Raw genomic sequence first — 19,416 nt, forward strand, 5'->3', positions numbered from 1 at the left:
CATAAACTGATTTAAAACGGCGTAAATGGATATATTGAGTATTATTAATTTCATTGAATAAAGCTAGTTTTTAATTGCAGTAGTGGGAATATTTATTTCGCCACTCGAACATTAATACTCAAATATTAACAATATCAATAATATCAAATATATCAAATATATCAAATATATCAAATATATCAATAATATCAATAATATTAATAATGCAGTATTACAACCTACTGAATATTAATAAGTTATACCTTTCTTACTATTACTACATAGTACTAGGAAAATTAATTAACTCAGATATTTATTCTAAAAATCTGTAGCTCACTGTGTATCTTGGTCGAAATAAATTATATATGAATCATTTTATCAATCATATTATACTATGAAAATTGTGCATAGTATGAAAAGTGAGTGATGCAATAAATATTTACAGTACTGTGAATGAAGTAATCTTGATCAATGGGCTTTGATTATGAAAGGATATGTCTATTCGATTGCAACCATGAATTGCATCAAGGGTATTTCGGTCTGTGAGATCGGTGTCTGTTCAGTCTGGATCTTAGTCATGCACGACTAGACGTTTGTTGATGCGCGATCGATGGCGTTTCGCAATTAGCAATGCCGCCGCGACGAGTACAGGTATTGTATTCAAAACGATGTATAAACCTTTGTTGGCACTTTCACGGCTGCTGCCCCGGAGCAAAACGAAACGAAATTACTCAATAAGAAATTCTTATGAGCCGGCCATAAATTGCGAAGCAGAGACTATGAATTTTAAGTCAATTTTGCGTCACCCCGAACAATAAAATTATATTCATTATTTTTCACCAAGTACATATTAATATTCAATTGTGCCACCGTCGGGTCTGGTGTGACCTATATCAAATGTCGTTGCACATGCTTAGAATTTTAATTAGAATTTCATTTAGAATTATATTTTAGAATTCCAGTTAGAATTATTTATTCATTTGGAATTTTCATTTTAAACTTTTTTCGTAAAGCAAATATAAATATTACATTACTCTAGAATTACAGTAGAATAACGTGCGTTGCTATTGGAATTTGTTATGATTAAACGATTGCTCAAAATTATCGAAAAGTCCTTTACATTTTTTTTATGGATGTAATTGTGAGGTAAAATCATTCAGTTTCTAAAATATGAACATTATACACGTATTACTTTCGAATTAGTAGAATATTAATCTAAAATTGTATAGAATGGCTATTTGTTTGGCTAAAAACATGAACTATTGTGGAGATATTCTTAAGATATTAAACTAAAAAATTCCGTAAAAAACCGATTTTTTATACTCGAGGAATAGGATTCGTCCTTTAAAAATAATTTCAATACTTGCAAGAAAGACAGTAATCTGCAACAAATACGAGTACGATGATTGTTTCGCAGCAATTATGTCGTTGAGTAAAATTCATGAGTGTGTAACGCAGTCTTAAATTATCGTTCTTTTCCTAATAAACGTTAACAGAATGCAATAACTCCACGGTGCCCCGAAGTGTCGTGCAAAATGTAAGGCGACACTTTCGCAATTACAGCACACCTTGTCCCTGCTACGTTGACCGGTTAATTTATTGGTTTAACAGGTAGCAGTATCGTTGCACACGACAGCACGCAACATCGTCTTCCTTGTTGTACCGCTCTCAATTTGAATAAAGTGTGACGTAACGTGTGTCTCTAGGAAAGTTTACGCGAGTTAATAATACGCCAAACATTATTAATGGTCGTTTCATGTAAATCTGTTCCGCGAGTAATTATATTATTTACCCGAGTAAATAGAAATTAATCGGTAGATAATTGTATATCAGACTACCCTTGTAGTTATAAATTTTGTAGTTATATTATCTGTAATTAAATTATGAATTTAATTACGTCATAATATTTTAAGTTAATCATAAATAGAGATTTAGATGGATATGAAAGGTTTGTTTATATAATTAATTTGTATAGTTGTATTATAGGTATATTACTTGTATGATGTACCATTGCCAAAAATGAATTTATACTGATTTTTCAACTCCGTCTGAAAGAAAGAAAGATTTATAAGTGGTACAATAAGAATCTTGTGTACCAGTACATGATTTCAGGAATCCGCATTTAACTTTTAATGTAAAATCTTCTTTTTTACATACATAGAATAGAAGAAAAACGTATAAATACTACGTACCGTTTCATATCTAATTTTGGGTTATTTTCTCTTTCACTTTCAAATTTAAAATCTGAAATAATAATCATCAAAACTGATTTATCGCTGAAAGTAGAATATATCTGTTATTGATCAGACAGAATTTAGATGAATAGTATGATTTATTACATCAAAGTATGAAATGTCTAATAATTCTGTATCACTAATTAAATTGTCTTCATATTTATTAATTAATTTGAAGTTAGTTATTAAAAGCTATTAAGTATTTACACGAAACAGTAGATTGATAATTTTATTATTTTGACTAATTTTTGGATTCTCTGCAACAAAATAGTTTCACAATTCCTGGAATTTTACTTTTCTAAAAGAACCTTCTATTTTTATCTGTTTGTGATGAGACCTGTGGTAGTATAAATTATACTTACTATTACCAATTGCACTTATAATAAAAAGTAAAAGTGGTTACAGCACTTACATTTTCCGTGCCTTAAAGACACCATAAAAATTATTTTACTACAAAATGAATGTTTAAATTACAATAAAACATTATTTCGTAGAATCTCTGCAGATTCATTATTGTTTGTCGTAAAAATCTCATAATAACAGTCATATGTAAAGGTCACATAGAACGTTAATAATTACAATAAATTTAGTCAACGATTGTACATTTCATCCATAAAAAGTACCACAAAAAATTGTAAGAAGCGCGATTGTATTCACACTTTTCTCTAGATATGTATAATGTGTTTCCGCAGAGAAATTTATTTTCCAGCGACCATTCCACGGAATCGTAAAAACTAGATAATTAACCAATAAAAAAGACGATAAGTGCATACGCGTTCCATTTACGTTGTACACATTATATCCTTGTAAAATGGATGCACGGGTTCCTCGTCATGGAATATAAACCACAAGAAATTCTTAACCTTTAGAGGATGAGCCGATTTTCTCATGACTTTTATGTTTTCGAGTTACAACTTTTAATGTATTTGTCATAGTGTTATACTACGTAAAATAAACGACTTCTTTGGAACCTAAAAAAGTAGGCTTCCTGTCCCGTTGGATAACGAAAATAGAAAAGTTGCACAGGACCTTTATAATTATATAAAGATTTTTGAATAAATTTAAAATTCATAATTATATAAATATCAAAGAATTTATCTTTTACGAAAATAGAAAAGTCGCAGAGGACCTTTATAATCATATTTAGAATATTTACGAAAAATAGGCTTCCCGTCCTTTAAAGGTTAATCGACATTAAAGTAAAAAAATTGAATGCTCGTTACTTTGAATATGGCGGATCTAGTGACACATGATTAATTTGAGCAACCATGGCGGTTAAAAGTCGGTTCGTGCGTAGAACGTTGGCCAAAGCATAAATAACGATCTTGAGTTCCTAATCCTGTGCGGCATTCAGCCACATACACACGGTTGCAGATAAATAAATAGTTGTTCTCGTTACAAAGGGATCAGCTGAAGGCTGACTATGACGCCGCTTAATCGTGACTAATATCGTGCATCCTTTAAACCAGATAAAACGACGTAAAAATCCTTTCTTAGCTTTACGGTTCAATTACGGTTCAGTTTGTCCAGTCACTAACGAGGCGGTTCCGATAATCCAGATAACAGCTTTTGATAAATGTCGGACCGATAGATTGATTACTTGCTCGTGATCTTAATACCCGATAACCTTTCAATGATTTTTCAGATAAATGACCGCTAAGAATGTATCGTGCCGTATGAAGTCTACGTTCTATGGGATTAGTTTTGTTAGGTGTAATGGAAGTATCTAATCCATTATAGTTTCAATATGGTGGCAATACGTTTTAGATTCAGAATATGTTAGATACAGCTTACAAGGGATGTTCAAAAAGTGACAGACGTCGATTTAGCTGTAACTTTGTTCAATTGCTTATGGGATCAACCTAAGAATTTTGCTGTACTTAAACTACAGAAGATATCGAAAAAAAGTTTAGATAAAATGTATATCGTTTTTAGCAGTCTATTTTTCGGTAAAGTTTTATCTTAAATTGATCATTTCATTCTGTTAAGAGAGTAAATTTCTCAAAATTATGAATGGGTTATTATATTTGAATTATTCTGTCAGTATTCTTAAGTCATTTAAAAATTGTACTGTTACATTATTATCATTGAATTTAGATGGCTTCGAAATAACTGAAAATAATTATGTCCTAAAAATGGCACTCGAATTACCAATTATTCCATTATACCGTGGTAAACGGATGTTCAGGTTTGCAATAATCTATAATTTCACAATTCTAAACAGTACATAGTCGTATAAATAAAACGGAAAGAACAGGATTAAATAACAAAACAGAAGGGCATTAACCCTTTAACAGTGTTTAACGAGTATACTACATAGTCATGAGGAAATGACCACGTTTTGTGTAATGACGGGTATATTCGTCATGTGAAAAAAATAACTTTTGCTATAAAAATTGAAATTTTAGTAAAAACTAAAAAATATATTTCTTTCATTAGAATAAAGGAATCAAATGGTGTAAGGTTTTCATGTATGTGAATATTTCCTATTTTCTTTAATTACGCCTTTTTAAAGATTGTATTAATTTGTTATATTAATGAATTCTTGAACAATAAAATAATATTGGTTTTTTTTAAATAAACTTACTCGTAGTATTTGCCATTTTGTTACAATTTAATTCAAATTTACAATAAATGCATTTATTCTACGTTTAACGAGTATACTCGTTATCGCTTGACTTTAATTATGCACGCACTGCAATTACACATTTTAAAGGGTTAAAGGGCTACATACATTTATGAGGAGAAAAGGTAGTATTATAACCAATAAAGAAAACTATTTTTCAGATTTGTTAGCAATGAGTATCTATACATATATGACACGGGAAACTGTTGATTCAATTTCTTGAAACGCGTCAGTATCACGAGAGAGTAATTGAAAATCGATAATACATGGAAATTGATAGTCCGACGGGGAAAGTGAAGCTATTTAAATATCCTATTTGCGGCACGCTGTTATCTCTCGCTTCGAGCGAACTTAACGTCAGCTCCCCTTAACCGAACTTTGATTTCTAACCCATCGGTACCGAGGCAATTACGCCCAGGTTGATTTTGAATAGCGCAAAAATTGCGAGATCGACGGTGTCCCCGATAGATGTAAATTCCACGTTTATGGGCCCGTCGGTTATCTTTATTACAAAGTATAATGCTGCCGGCTTCCGGCCTATTAGCGAGAAATGACCGTTCGCCGGTAACGAGGAATTTCAAATTGAAAATAGCCAACGGTGGCTCGCGGCTCGCTTCGCGACTCGACACTTCAATCCGTTTAATGACGTTCCCTGGATCGGTGCCATAACAACCGGGCAATTTATCGGCTAATAAATCGGTGTATGTACTTGGTCCGCGCCGTGGACACGGTCGGACCCACGGGCTGCCCTCGAAACTGCCGATTAGTCGCGAGGATTTTAACTGTTTCTAATAATCTGTAACGCGAGCCAGTTCTATGAATTCCATTTAAGGAGCTACATACCAGAATTGGGCAAAATGTAATCTAATTACAAAACCTCAATTACAATTACAATGTAATTGCGAAGACAATAACAAATTACTTTATGTAATTGTAATTATCACTAAGTTCGATTACGATTTCAAGTGCCAGACACTATCTCTAAGTAATTATTATTACAATGTAATTGCCAGATGTAATCGTAGAGAATATAGATATAGATATTTTTACGGAGTTCACGATGGTACGGAAAAAAGAATACGTTAGTGGCTGTCGTGATGAAGTTTAATCTGTTCTAATTGTATATTATTGAAATACTTCATCGTATCTAGCAACGATAAAAAAAAAATTGTAAAAACTTCCTGAGCAACCTAATATTCGAAATTTTCATTCTCCCAGATCGATTATCCGAAGGACCGTTTATCAGGCGAATAATTTAGGTAATCGATGCTATATTGGATTTCCAAAGTCTTTAGTTGGCACTTCCGTTTTCAGGTGCGCGCGTAAACGCAGGCTATCGGCCGTATCAAAACCATTTGGAGCGCGTGTAATCAATGCCCCGTGTTGATGAAATCGCGGCGAAAACCGGCTGCTGGAACAGCGGACGCAAACAGCTGAAACTGCACAGTGCATCTTGTGTTGCGAAACATGGACGCGACCGATTCTACGCAGCGACCGCTACTGAAAGTAATCTGTTCCCTCACCGACGCACGTTTATAACCCGTTTCACGGCAGAAGAATTTTATGTTTCACGTTATTGAGACTGATATATTTAATCTTTATTATTACGACGGTGCGAAATGGGACACTGCAATCTACGTGGAAAATATAAAACGAAGATCTTGAATTAGTAGAAAAATGAGCTGGCTATTTTGATCACTGTGATAGGTTTTTCGGTTGGGAGATTTGTGAATGTAAGTGTAGCAAGTGATCTAAACTCGAGGTGAAATTATGTGATTTTTTCAAGAATTTTATTGTAAAAGTTCAGTTTTCTTGAATAAAACACGGAAAATATTAATTCTTTAGGATAAGCGGTTTCGAACTTTGATATTATTAATTTTTTAAATACTATAACATCAGCGGAATGATGTCTTAAACTTCTTCTATATCTGTTCAGTTTACATTAAATATAATCGATATGGCGTGTAATGATTAAGGTAGCACTAGAAATTGTAATCGTAAAGGAAGTATTAACCCTTTCTGTCCCACCGCTGTAAAAATACAAAACATAAGTTTGTTTCATTATATTTACCTTGTATTACCGTATCGATTATTATATTACATCGATGTCTTTCCTATTTCAATCACTATATCGCACTACTTTCTTCTAAATTATTCCTATTGATATTTTATGAAGAAGTACAAAAATGAAAAAAAAAAGTACAGAAACATAAGAAACTATACAACTGTGTTCTTACAACTAATATTAGTAATATAATCACTAAAAAATCCTTAACTTTCACAGAAAAAAAAAACTGATTTCGTTAAAAAAATAGTATATTACTGATTGGTATACTTTCTATTTACTATGTATTGGTACACTTATATGTGCAAATTTTTCTTTTACAAAAGAGCGAAGGTAAGGGTCGAAAACACGTGATCCGTGCAAGTGACATTTACAATTACCGTTGCTTTCGAGGGACGGAATGGTAGCTACGGTATTACGTAAACGAAAGCTGTAACGTAGGCGTGCACAATGCTCTGAAACGCGAGAAGATCGCGCGCTTGTAACGAGTGAGAGACCGGCCTCTTTGCGACTACATGCAACGGGCTCGTAAACCACGCTCGTAGTTAACTGGAAGATAATTCGATGGTAATTTTAACGCGTACTCCTTTTCTTCTTTACTACCCACCCACTAATCAATCGCTTTTACCGACGTCGATCGTATCTTCTCCCCTGGCTTTCTCCGCGTTGTCGTGCAAACCGAGACAACGATAAATCGTGCGTCAACCATTTCTTCGCATAAATAGGAAAATGTGCGATTTAACGTTCTTTCCTCCAACAGACAGAAGGCTATTATCGAAGATTCGATTTGACCTATTAGAGAAAGCGTATTAATAATGATGATTGTCATTATTATAGAAAAGGTATGAATCACCTTTCGTGATTATTATGGAAAATGTATTGTATAGTGTTCTTTGATCATTTGTCTCCATGTTTTTCCATTATACAAATAGTTTTGTTAAGATCAATAAAAAAAGAATATACATAATGAATATTACGTGAAGTTATACATACAGTGGTCATAATAGATTGTATAAATGTATGTTTAAAAGATTTTTCAATTTGTTAAAAAGAAATATGAAAACCGCAGTATCCATAATTTTTAATATGACTACACATAAGCATAGAGTCCTGTTAAAAATGAGTCTAGAATATTTCTGGAATATTTTGTATAGTACATGACTTCTATATTTGAATTGAAATTCTAATTGATGTGATTTAACGAAGATAATGAAATAAAAATTGTAATTAAATTAAATAGATTCACAATACATTTCTGATACACTACAAAGAAATTTCGACTTTGTATGTGAAATAGAAAATAGCTGTATCGAAGAAATAATTATTCATACACTATATCGTGAGGCTTATTACGAACTGACTATAATATTTTCACTATAACCATTAGGTTAAGAATGATTTACTTGCAAATTGTATACCACAACAACTTAGCTTTATATGTATTAGGTTAAGTCATAAATAATTTCTGATTTAATTTGTTAAATTTACGTCGATCCAAGGCATTTTAACAATTAATATTAATCTTTGCAACGTTTCTCATTACCTCTAAACTTAATTATTGATGTTCAGTTCAATCGAATCCTATGACCATTGCAATTAAATTGTTTGTTAATAATTGTTCCAGTGTTCGTGACGGAAGTTATTCGTGACTCGATCTAATATTAAAGTATACCCTGATACAAAACATTTTTCACCTATTCTTACACTAAAAACAGTATTGTTATTTGGTAGTAAATTTTACCACTGTATATCATTAAAGAACAAAGAACTTTTCTTCAAGTAATGTGTATTTTAGAAATACGAACGATCTATCAACTGTTGCAGAACACTTGCTCAAATCATCATTATCGCGTCATTGCTTGGTAAACTAACCCTCACTTATTTTCGTCCTTACGTTGCAAGTTTCTTGCCCGTCGGAAGAATATACACTACATACATCTTATTCATATCAAGAGTTTTTGATGGAGCACGATTGAATTGGATACGTGGACCGCGCGCGATCTCCTCATCAATCATTATTATCACCTGTTAACGATCATTACCCACCAGTCCGGGCGCGCGAGTGAACTAATGAAAAAGATGAAACATTGTGCCCTGTTCCTGAGCTGCTTTCTCGTTTCTGTCTTCGTGTAGACAAGGCCGTGCAGTTGAAATTTATCATGGTTATTAATTACCTATTAAGGTGTCAGAACGTTGTCTGCTCCGTTCAAATGATATACATAAGTGTTAATTTTCTTTCTTCTGTTCGCTGTGAAGCAGCCACGACTTTGTTACCGACATCTTATTGTCGCCAGCTGTGAGCTGATTGAATACTCGAGCAGTGAAAGGATTAAGTGTATTTTAATCTATAATGACGAAAATGGAAAAAAAGTAACAATGCCAATAAAGAAGTTTCGAGAAATGTGAGACAGTTTCACAGGGTGGATTTGACATGCCAAACGAACAAAGGATGTTCGCGAAATTATGCACGTCGATTTTTCTGTAACTTTGATCAATTGTTTATGGGACCAACCTAAGGATTTTACCGTACTTGGTTCGTGCTACTTTTACACTTTAAGGGAGGAATCACCACTTTTATATAAAGCATCTCTTTCAGTTATTCGCTTGCAACTCGTAAATTACAAAAGATATCAATAGAAAGTTTATATAAATATATTGTGTTTAGTTTTTCATATATCGGTGGGAAAAATGTTCAAATAATTTTTTTTTAGAAAAACTAAACATTATTCCCTCTCTTTTTTTTTTATAGAAATTTTGACCTTTTTCCAAATAAATAATGTGTAATGAGTGATTTAATCAATCAGTAATTGGTATTTTTAATCTGCATTACCATTTTTCATTCAATACATCGATTTTCTATCAAATGAATAGCAATTTAAGCGAACAACAATAGAAAACATCTGTTTAACATTCGATAACAATATGTATTATGAGTAGACAGCGGATATTTATGCAAATATAGATTTTTCTCGTTCACTTTAGAAAACTTGATATTACACAGAAATTCCTTTACCCTGTTAGGGATTCTATCAGGTTCCAACTAAAACAAAAATCTTGTCAGACTTCATTAAATATTTTTATATACTAACGTTTAAACAATCATATGCGCTGTAATGTGTAGAATCCACAGTCTAATTATTAGTATATTTTATTTACAAGTTTATACGTGTATAAAACATCTGGGATTCTTAAACCATTGAAACAAGCTTGAATCGTTTGTCTGTTACGTTTCTCAGAGAGATAACGTACAGTACAGTGCCTATTAACATATACTTGATAGTCAAACAGTGGAATCTTCTATTTAGAGTTGAACACCAGACGCCAAGTTTACATGAGCTCTTCTGATACACTTGAAAAATCCATATTTGACGCACGAGGTTTTAGTGATAACCGTTTGCAAGCCAGAATAAAATTAGCAATTGGTATATACCTAATATTTTCTTCCGTTACGTGACTATAATTTATTATTGAAATTATAAATGTTTAAGATTCAAAAAAACTCTTCAAATCTAATAATTTGTTCTTCACTACCCATACACTTGTTGCATATGTGAACTAAAAAAATTTTCTTTTCTATAGTTAAACGTACAAAATTACATTTCCATTCTAAAAATACTCTTTTTTTAAATCAATTAAACATAATTGTTATGTACGATAATTTTTCGTAATAATTTTCAATTACAATTCACCAAAACAATATTTTGGAATTTATTATGGAGAAAACGATATACATAAGCTAAATCATAAGTGAATTAGTCGGTTAATTTATGCGGAATATCAATCCGTCGTCCATGTTACGTTGGGCGGGCACCAGAATTGGTCAGACAGTGAAACCTTCTATTTCCAGTCAGACGCCAGACACCAGAACTCCGTCAAGAGTTAAAAATTTGTTTTTAGTAATCGTCTCTCGTGGGCGATTCGTTTTCAAGGACTTGAACAACTCAGCCGAAAGAAACAGCTCCACTAAAACGCAAACAGATTTGCCGATAGAACGAACTGCTGGAAAAATAAGCAGAAGTTATTCAAACAGCAGTCTCGTCCAAATGGTATACGTACCATCATCGAGTGAAGAAAAAGTAAATACAATCCTTTACGTCTTACATTAACTGCGATTTATTTGTTTAAGAAACATATTGCTACTAGATATAAAACTTCAGACACATTTTCTATTCCATGAAGAAAATAAAATTCCATTACTAAATTATATTTGTAATATTCATTTAACTTCTACTATAGACATTCAAACATTCTCAAAAGATAATTGAATAACAATAATCATTAAAATATTGAAACTGAATGACAATTTTATCATATGACTACGTATTCTAAATTACGAAATAAAATATTGGTATCATGTATTTTTTCATATTTGTGGGTACATAATAGTTTTTTCTAGTCTTGTAGAGATGGTATAAGTACAAAATTGTATGTGCATTTCAAAGTTCAATTTCCTTCTTTTGATGGAATTCAGGTGTTGAGCGTTCTTACAAACACAATAGAAACTAACGAAACTCTAATTTCTTCAAAATATTTCAAGAAAGTATATTGTCTATAATAACATTATAATGAGAATTATTACACATACGCACATATACGTATAACTACGATAAAAGTAAAAAAGTTGCTAAATGGCAGTAAATGAAAAAACTCTATTAAACAGTTTTAAAATGTTAAAATGTTCTTGTGAATGATTTATGTATCATGTAATATACACTAAAATACAACGAACTAGGTTGGTGATTATTAAATAATTTGGGGAAGAAAGGGTTAATAAGATGAGAGAACGTGTAATAGATTGATATAAATTGAAGTTAGATCAATAAACGTGAAAGTTGATCGAATATAATGAATTATTTATTCGTATAAATAACAAAAATCGTAACAATTTTGTAATAAGTATTATTGATACTGGCTCCTGTTCCTTTTTAAAATTTGTTTTATATGCATGTATCATAAGAATTCATCAGAAAAATGTAATCCAGATTCGCAACATTTTGCATTCGGAGTTTCCGTGACCGCAGAATGCAACCGTGTTTCGATCGTCTACTACCCGTGCAAAGATTTCTTATCGAGTCGATCGCCGCGTAGGAGGATCAACATGATCTACGAGCCACTGTAGCGACAGTATTAACGTAATCTATGGAACCCGAGGGTATAGCTACACAACTGCTTGGAATGTATTATTGCACGTTGATTGATTAATGCGTGCGAAACGGAAGGTGTGTTCTGTCAAATCCGATCTGTAGATCCATAGAACCTTTCGAACCCTAACATGATTTCAAAATTCTTGTGAAAATTAAAAATGTATTAAAAAATGCACTGGTATGAAAAAAACCTAGATAAAAATTGGTTTGGTAATAAAATTAATATTATTACATATACTCAATACAATGAATAATATAATTTTTTACTGACATGACTCATAAGTTTTTAAATTATCTCTTCCTTATACTCGTATTTGCATTCCGAAAAATTAAAGTAATTTTTACATACTCTAACAATTCATTTTGTAAAATAAATATAGGTTGAATAATAAAATTACGGCACTTTCTTTACTATGATTTCGCCATCACTTCTTTATTACATTGTCGTGTATTTTTAAATACCCTGTACATACAAGCACATGTATTTGTTTGTTTTTACGTAAATCAGAGTACCAATTTAATAATAAAATTTATTGTACAAAATTCTTTATATGTTACGTTTTTATCGTGTAAAATAAATAAAGTGACAGTAATTGGAATATTTATCCTATTTCTGTACCAAATGGCATTAAAATCGGTCTGTTACACTTGATTGATATTCCTTGTCAGTTCATTCACGTGCCACTTTGCGCAAATTATTCGAGCGTGTAAACGAGCCGCCTTAACTCTGACATTAAGGGCCACGATTGTCAATAGTTCCTCGCGCGAGAAAGAGAGGGAGAAAGTCGGAAATTGAGGATCCGTGCAGAAGACTTCCTTTTACACGCCCATACGAGACACCCACGCCCTCCGTTCCATACATTATTTTGCGCGCGGGCACACGTCGTTAAGAGCTGCGCGCGAACCTTTCGTTTCTGTGCCCCCTAAAAAAATGTCAAACTACTTTCCTATCGGTCCGACGTGTGGGATCCGGGCGGCCGATCGAAAAATTGCAATTCCTAGGCGACCACCGAGGGGTGTCCGTTTCTCGCCCACGCGTGTCAGCCAGCGGTGACGTACACCCCGGGATTCTAATAATTAATTAGGGTATCCCAACATGTTCACATCGCCGGTTGATTTCGTGTGGGATAAATGTCCCAATTACTGCCAATGTTCCTAATACTGCCACTTTATTTATTTCATTTAATAAGAACGTAACGTATAAAGGAATGTGTACAACAAATTTTATTATTGAATTTTGATTTACATAAATATAAAGAAATACATGTAATTGTGTGTACGTGGCATTGAAAAATTAATACGACAATGTAAGTAGGAAGTGATGGCGAAATCATAGTAAATAAAGTGCCGTAATTTTATTATTCAACCTGTATTTATTGTACAGAATGAATTGTTAATGTGTATAAGTATTACTTTAATTTTTGAGATGACAGTTTACAGGGACAGTGAGATTGCTGGCAGATTTTAATTAATTATTAATGAATTCTTCATATTTAATGTATGAAATTATTTTTTAGTTTACTAAACTGAGACGATTGTTAGGGTAAACAACACGTAAAATGATTAAATGAAGTTACGCTGCATTGAGACAGTTATGGCGAACCAATGGCACGCGTGCCAGAGGTGGGACGTTTTTGGACGATTTTGCGGGCAGAAGAACTATTTACCAGTAATATCATTTTATACGCTCATAAATTATTCAGATCTTTCTTAATTGCTGTAATATGTACGAGTAAATTTTATTTGACGAAATGAATTTTATAGAAGATAGTTTATGAAATAGTGCGTATCATTAAAAATGACGAAATATAAACCTGATGTAAAGCATTTGGCACCCAATGTACAATAGGAAAACTCCCATTAATGAATACTTATTGATATTGATTTTTATACGACAAAGTTTATGACAAGTTATGAGTTTATCTTCGAAATTATACGTTAATTTTCACAATTATCTCAATAAAATTCTGCAATTGATTTTTTATTAAATTTTTCGCCTATTAAAAATTGCTCAACGCGTCAACAATACAATAAATATTATTTATAAATTTCTCCTTAGATTCTCGTTTCTACAAATTACCTAAATTATAACACTGTGAATCTGCCCGATCATCGTTAATTTAATAACCACGATTGAACTCTGAACATTTACCTGTGAAGCTGAAACAATTAATCTTTCACAAAGACATTTTGAAATCACTGCACATGTTTCTCCATTGGTTCGTTCCCACGATCCGCAACATTGTTTCCAGTTCCGTCAATTTCTACAATAACTTTACTTGTCCCGCGAATCTCGGGGCATCCACCGTGTCGGAACAGTCGCGCAAAGGCCGCATGGAGATACGACCCTTCGTAAAAGCGTATAAATCTGTCCGGTTCCAAAGCATCCACGCGGTTTCCCCTCCTCTTTGACTGATTCGTCGACGACGGACCGTCTTAAATCTCAGGTGCAACGTTCCGGAATACCGTCCAAGTAAAGCTCGTCGACCGACATCGCAAATGAGAGAGACATTTAACGTTGCACACGGTTTCGCAATAGCGATGAACCTAGTTCGCGGGTACATACAGTCGTATCGGAAAGGAAGCTAAGGTGTTAGCCTACTTTTGAAGTCTAAAATTGAAAGCTATTTTTTGGCAATTTTTTGTGCGAAAATGATGAAGTAATTGGAAAATCTATTAACTCTTTGCATTCGACTGACCCCCCTGAAGGGACAGAATGTATGGAAAATTAGAAATTCCGAGTGCAAAGGGTAAAAAAGAATTTTTATTGTACATATCTTCGGGTACGCAAAAAAGATTTTCTTAGGACAAAATGGTAACGCTTTATTTCGCCAACCCTTTTTAATGTGTCTTCTTGATACATAGATAAACTCAAAATAAACTTGAATTTTTTAAATTAAATATTATATTACTAAAAAGTAATGTTTATATAAGATTAATAGACTTTGGACGATTTTGAATCTATCCCTGAGAATCCTAATGATAGCACACATTTACTATCTTTTTGTCCGTACTGCCGATTGTTAGGAAATGTTCCAAATATTGCTACCAGCGTGATAAAGTAGGCGACTACTGTAGTGGAAAAATGCAGTTAAGAATTGAAAATCGAAGCATTGGTAGAAAGTCTCCGACAAATAAATACTAAACATGCTGAAATTGAAATTGAAATAAAGTGAGTTTGAAATAAGTGAATCCCCCTACTATTGAAAATAAGTGAAATTGAATAGAGTGAATTTGAAATAAATAACAAAAGAAACAAGAACACAACACGATGTTAATTTTTTTTTCCTAAACTGAAACAGTTGGACGTTTTTCCTAAAGTGAAACATGGAGTGTTAACTTTCTTTCCAAGGCGGCTGTATATACACGGTCTGTCAATAAAGTTCGGTGAATGGTAGTGTAACTGTCAATGTGTATGCTATAGAAATATGTAACAAGTTGTATGGTACAGTCCATACCTTGTACTAACGTGTTGCAACACATCGTGTCTTTATCATATTTCCCTGTGTGTGCTTGAAGTTATATAATAGAAAGACTTGTAGGTGTTAATCGTGAGTGAGCCATGTCATACCGCTGCGATTGTTCAGGCGTTTCTAGCGCAGAGAAAGGTTGCAGCGTTGAATCATCTGCTCTATTCACCCAATTTGTCTCAGGCAGACTATTTTTATTTCCAAAGCTAAACTTAGTCCTGGACACTATTCCATTATTCTTTTGTCATGTTCAAGTCCACCTCAAAGTCATATGATAGGCATATTTGAATACATATTGACAAATGCTATATGATGCAATAAAAAAAATATTTGCTGTCTAGCAAAGAAGTATAGGTGACCTAAAAAAATAAACGAACGTAAAAAAAAATGTTCCATGTAGGCTATTCCTCTTCTGAATTTATTCACACTGTGTTGGAAACATTTCTTGTATCGTTAAAAATAAAGAAGATATTTAGGTGTTTGGTGTTAGGTGGAAATCCAATTTCTTCATCTGGAAATACAGTACTTAATTCTCTAATCTTCTATTTGGTGTTTGTAGTACTTAAACACTATGTAACACCAGTTTTTTTAATTCTTTTAGTTTGAGAAACAACTGTGGAACAGTAAATACATTTCTTCGTACTCACTACATATATGTATATTTATGTAAAAGGAGGTGTTCGAATATTTTTGCGAGAGTCTCTGGCCTCACGAGTGTTTAATAACACGCGCCGTATTCCGAGGTATCAAAGCGACTGTTTGTGTGTTCTGTGAATTTATCTTTGCCGACAGCTCATTACCCGATAACGAAAGACAGCCTGGAGAGAAGCAATTATGAAATCGAAACAGATGGAGAGGAATTCCTCTACGGTTATTTTGCTCCTGTTGTTCGGTCTAACCTTCGTTTCAAATCAATGTAACAATTATGTACGCACGTTATCGTGTCGAATGTCATTTGTTTGGTTTCCACGATGACAGTAAGAAACACGTTAACACATTCGATGCCACTGAAATTTTAGATGCTTCAAAATTCAACGATTACATACAGGGTGTAACAAAAATGTTGTTCGACCTTAAAATGGGGCACTCGGGGGGTGAATTGGGACAAGTTTTTCCTTAGCAACAATGTAATCTGATGCTTGCTTACCGAGATATTAACGAAAAACTCGCGCTCTGATTGGTCGGGGTTATTCTTTAATATCTCAGTAACGAAGCCTAAGATTACATCGTTGCTAAGGAAAAACTTGTTCCAATTCACCCCCCGAGTGTCCTATTTACGGGTCGGACAACATTTTTGTTACACCCTGTATAAAGAAATATATTCTACCAAATTTCACTGTAGGTACATTGAATTCCATAAGACATAGAAATACTAAAAATACATTAGAAATACAAATCAACACCAAAGGTATTCAAATCTTTTTAATGATTTCTCCATGACAATAATAGCGATCAAATAATAATAGAAGTGTTCCGTCGTATAATGAAAGTGGCGTACAAAGTGTTAATTGCTGTGACTACAAAAAAATCATTGAAGATTTGATCAAGACACTATAAATACAGTTACGTTTCTTTATTTGTACACAACTTCTTTAGTAATTATAAAAATAATGTTTATTGTTATGGACCATATAATTTACGAATGCATAAGTGAACGCTACATTTCAGAAATTAGGAAAACAAGGTTTTAAGATTTACCTATATTTACACTTCTATTCCAAAATAATTTAAAAAACAGTTTCATAGAACAACATCGTGGTACAGAATATGTCACTTGGTTATAATATGTATCTAACCAAAGTTATGAGTATAATTGGTTAAGTGTCAATTTCAATAAATTGGCTCGTTTGACTAAGTAGTTAATTCCAGCGTAAAATCACTCCGTATCTAACTATTTCCTTAATCGACGAAAAACCAGTAATGTAACATTTTCTCCCGTTTGCTCGAGCACCAGAACAAAATCCTGTTTGCGAAACGGACACACACGGGTAACGTCTGTTCGTGGAAAATATGAAAATTAAAGGGGCGAGGCAATCGAGCGAGGAGGAATTATGATTGGTCAGAAGGGACAGAAAATTTGTATCGATTAAGATGGGAAACGATTAGAGTCATCATCATCCATTGATCTGTATCCACGGAGCACAGTGTGACTAGGTGGCCGGCCCGTGTTTCGATTAAGTCACGATCCATCGATCGATCTCCGTCTGGCCCCGGCGGCGCCCGTGTTGCAAACTCGTTTCGCCGGAAGTAATTATATTTTAATCAATTTTTCGCCCAATCTCATAATATCATTATCGATGATTACGCGTACTCCGTTAATTAAAAACTAGTAAAAATTTGTGGTACGCAAAAAATAAACCCGCGCGCGGGGCTCCGAGAAATTATTATTTACTCGAGTAATAATAATTTTCGATCATTAAATTATTAAGTCCTGCCCCGCCATAGTTTTCTTTATTTGTATTTCGAGGAAAAAGGGTAAATTAGTCGCTGCTTAAAATACAAATTATAATTGCAAATGGAAGAAAAACATTGGACGTGGCTGGCATTATTTTTAGTACTGTATTATCGAAAATTATAAGTATTAATATATGATAATGAGTGTAATTTTAAGAATAAGTGTTGAAAAGGTTTTGGTAATTTTCCAATGGATTTTCGATTCTTATCGCGGTGTTTTACTTGCGTTCCTGTACCCGATCCACCATATTCGAATGGGGATAATAACTTGCAGGGAAGAATACATAAACGCAAATCAGTATCCAGATATTAAACGCTCGTAATTCGAGCCGGGAATAACCAGAAAAGAATTCTCTCGAGCACGCTGCAGATCACCATAAGTATTTCATACATAAAAGGCTTCAAATAATCATTTGCATTTCTAAACAGAATATACTTGCACTATAACACACATATTATTTATTATAACAAAATTTTAGAGTATTGGAAATTGTGTACTTCTCGCGAAATTATAATAATAATATTTACAACTTTACTTTACTAACCTATCTACGATGATTCTTCGTGTCCCCTATTAAAGTTTATAGGCAATAGCCATAAAATTTATGGACATTTAAGGGCTCATTACATTATGTAACGATATACACGCTTCGTTTCGCGTTTACATATGCTAATATTATTAGTTTCTTCTATCTAAGACGAAATAACTCAATAATTTAGGGCAATTCTGGTAGAGATGAACCGCGTCTTTAAAAACGTCTCAAACTTAAATACATATTTTAAAAGTTCTCAGGTCAGGTAGTACAACCGGGTAAAGGCATATACAGGGTGAACCACGAATCGTGATCAGTAGAGATTACTCTGTTATTAGCAATCCGATCGAAAATGTTTTTATCAGGTATAGCATGGTTTCAAGAGAGCTTTAACGTGATTATAGCAAATTTTTTGTCAATTATATTAATTTATTAAAAGTTATGTTATGATATTTACGGAATTCGTTTTGAAATCCTCTAACAGATAGGCGTAAAAGAATTATAGGTGTATTTGCAAAAAATTGAAGGTGACCTTGAAAAATCATGAAAAAAAAAGAGTTGACAAAAAATTTGCTATAATCACGTTAAAGATCTCTTGAAACCATGATAGAAACATTTTCGATCGGACTGCTAATAACAGAGTAATCTCTACTGATCACGATTCGTGGTTCACCTTGTATAAGCTCAACCCTTATAGAAACCGATAAAATACTGGTATTTATTTCGATTTTCGGTAATATACCGGTTTCGGTATAGCTTTGATGGCATAATACCGGTATCAAAATCATACCGGTTTAAATCCCTGCTTTGAACCCGTTCAATCCCGGATGATATTCACCGAATGAGGCCCTTTTCTTGCCGGCGTTAAGTAATCGAAACTTATTAACGGGGGAAAATGTCTTTCCGCCGCG

At 33.2% G+C, this 19,416-nt stretch overlaps 1 protein-coding gene across 1 annotated transcript in view; it reads right to left on the minus strand.

The window, feature by feature from the left end:
• LOC107186122 (laminin subunit alpha-1-like) overlaps positions 1-19,416 on the minus strand; it is a 68,565-nt gene that overhangs the window by 23,092 nt on the left and 26,057 nt on the right. The window lies entirely within an intron of this gene.

Source organism: Dufourea novaeangliae, unplaced genomic scaffold (assembly GCF_001272555.1).
Source record: "Dufourea novaeangliae isolate 0120121106 unplaced genomic scaffold, ASM127255v1 scaffold14, whole genome shotgun sequence".
Classification (NCBI taxonomy): domain Eukaryota; kingdom Metazoa; phylum Arthropoda; class Insecta; order Hymenoptera; family Halictidae; genus Dufourea; species Dufourea novaeangliae.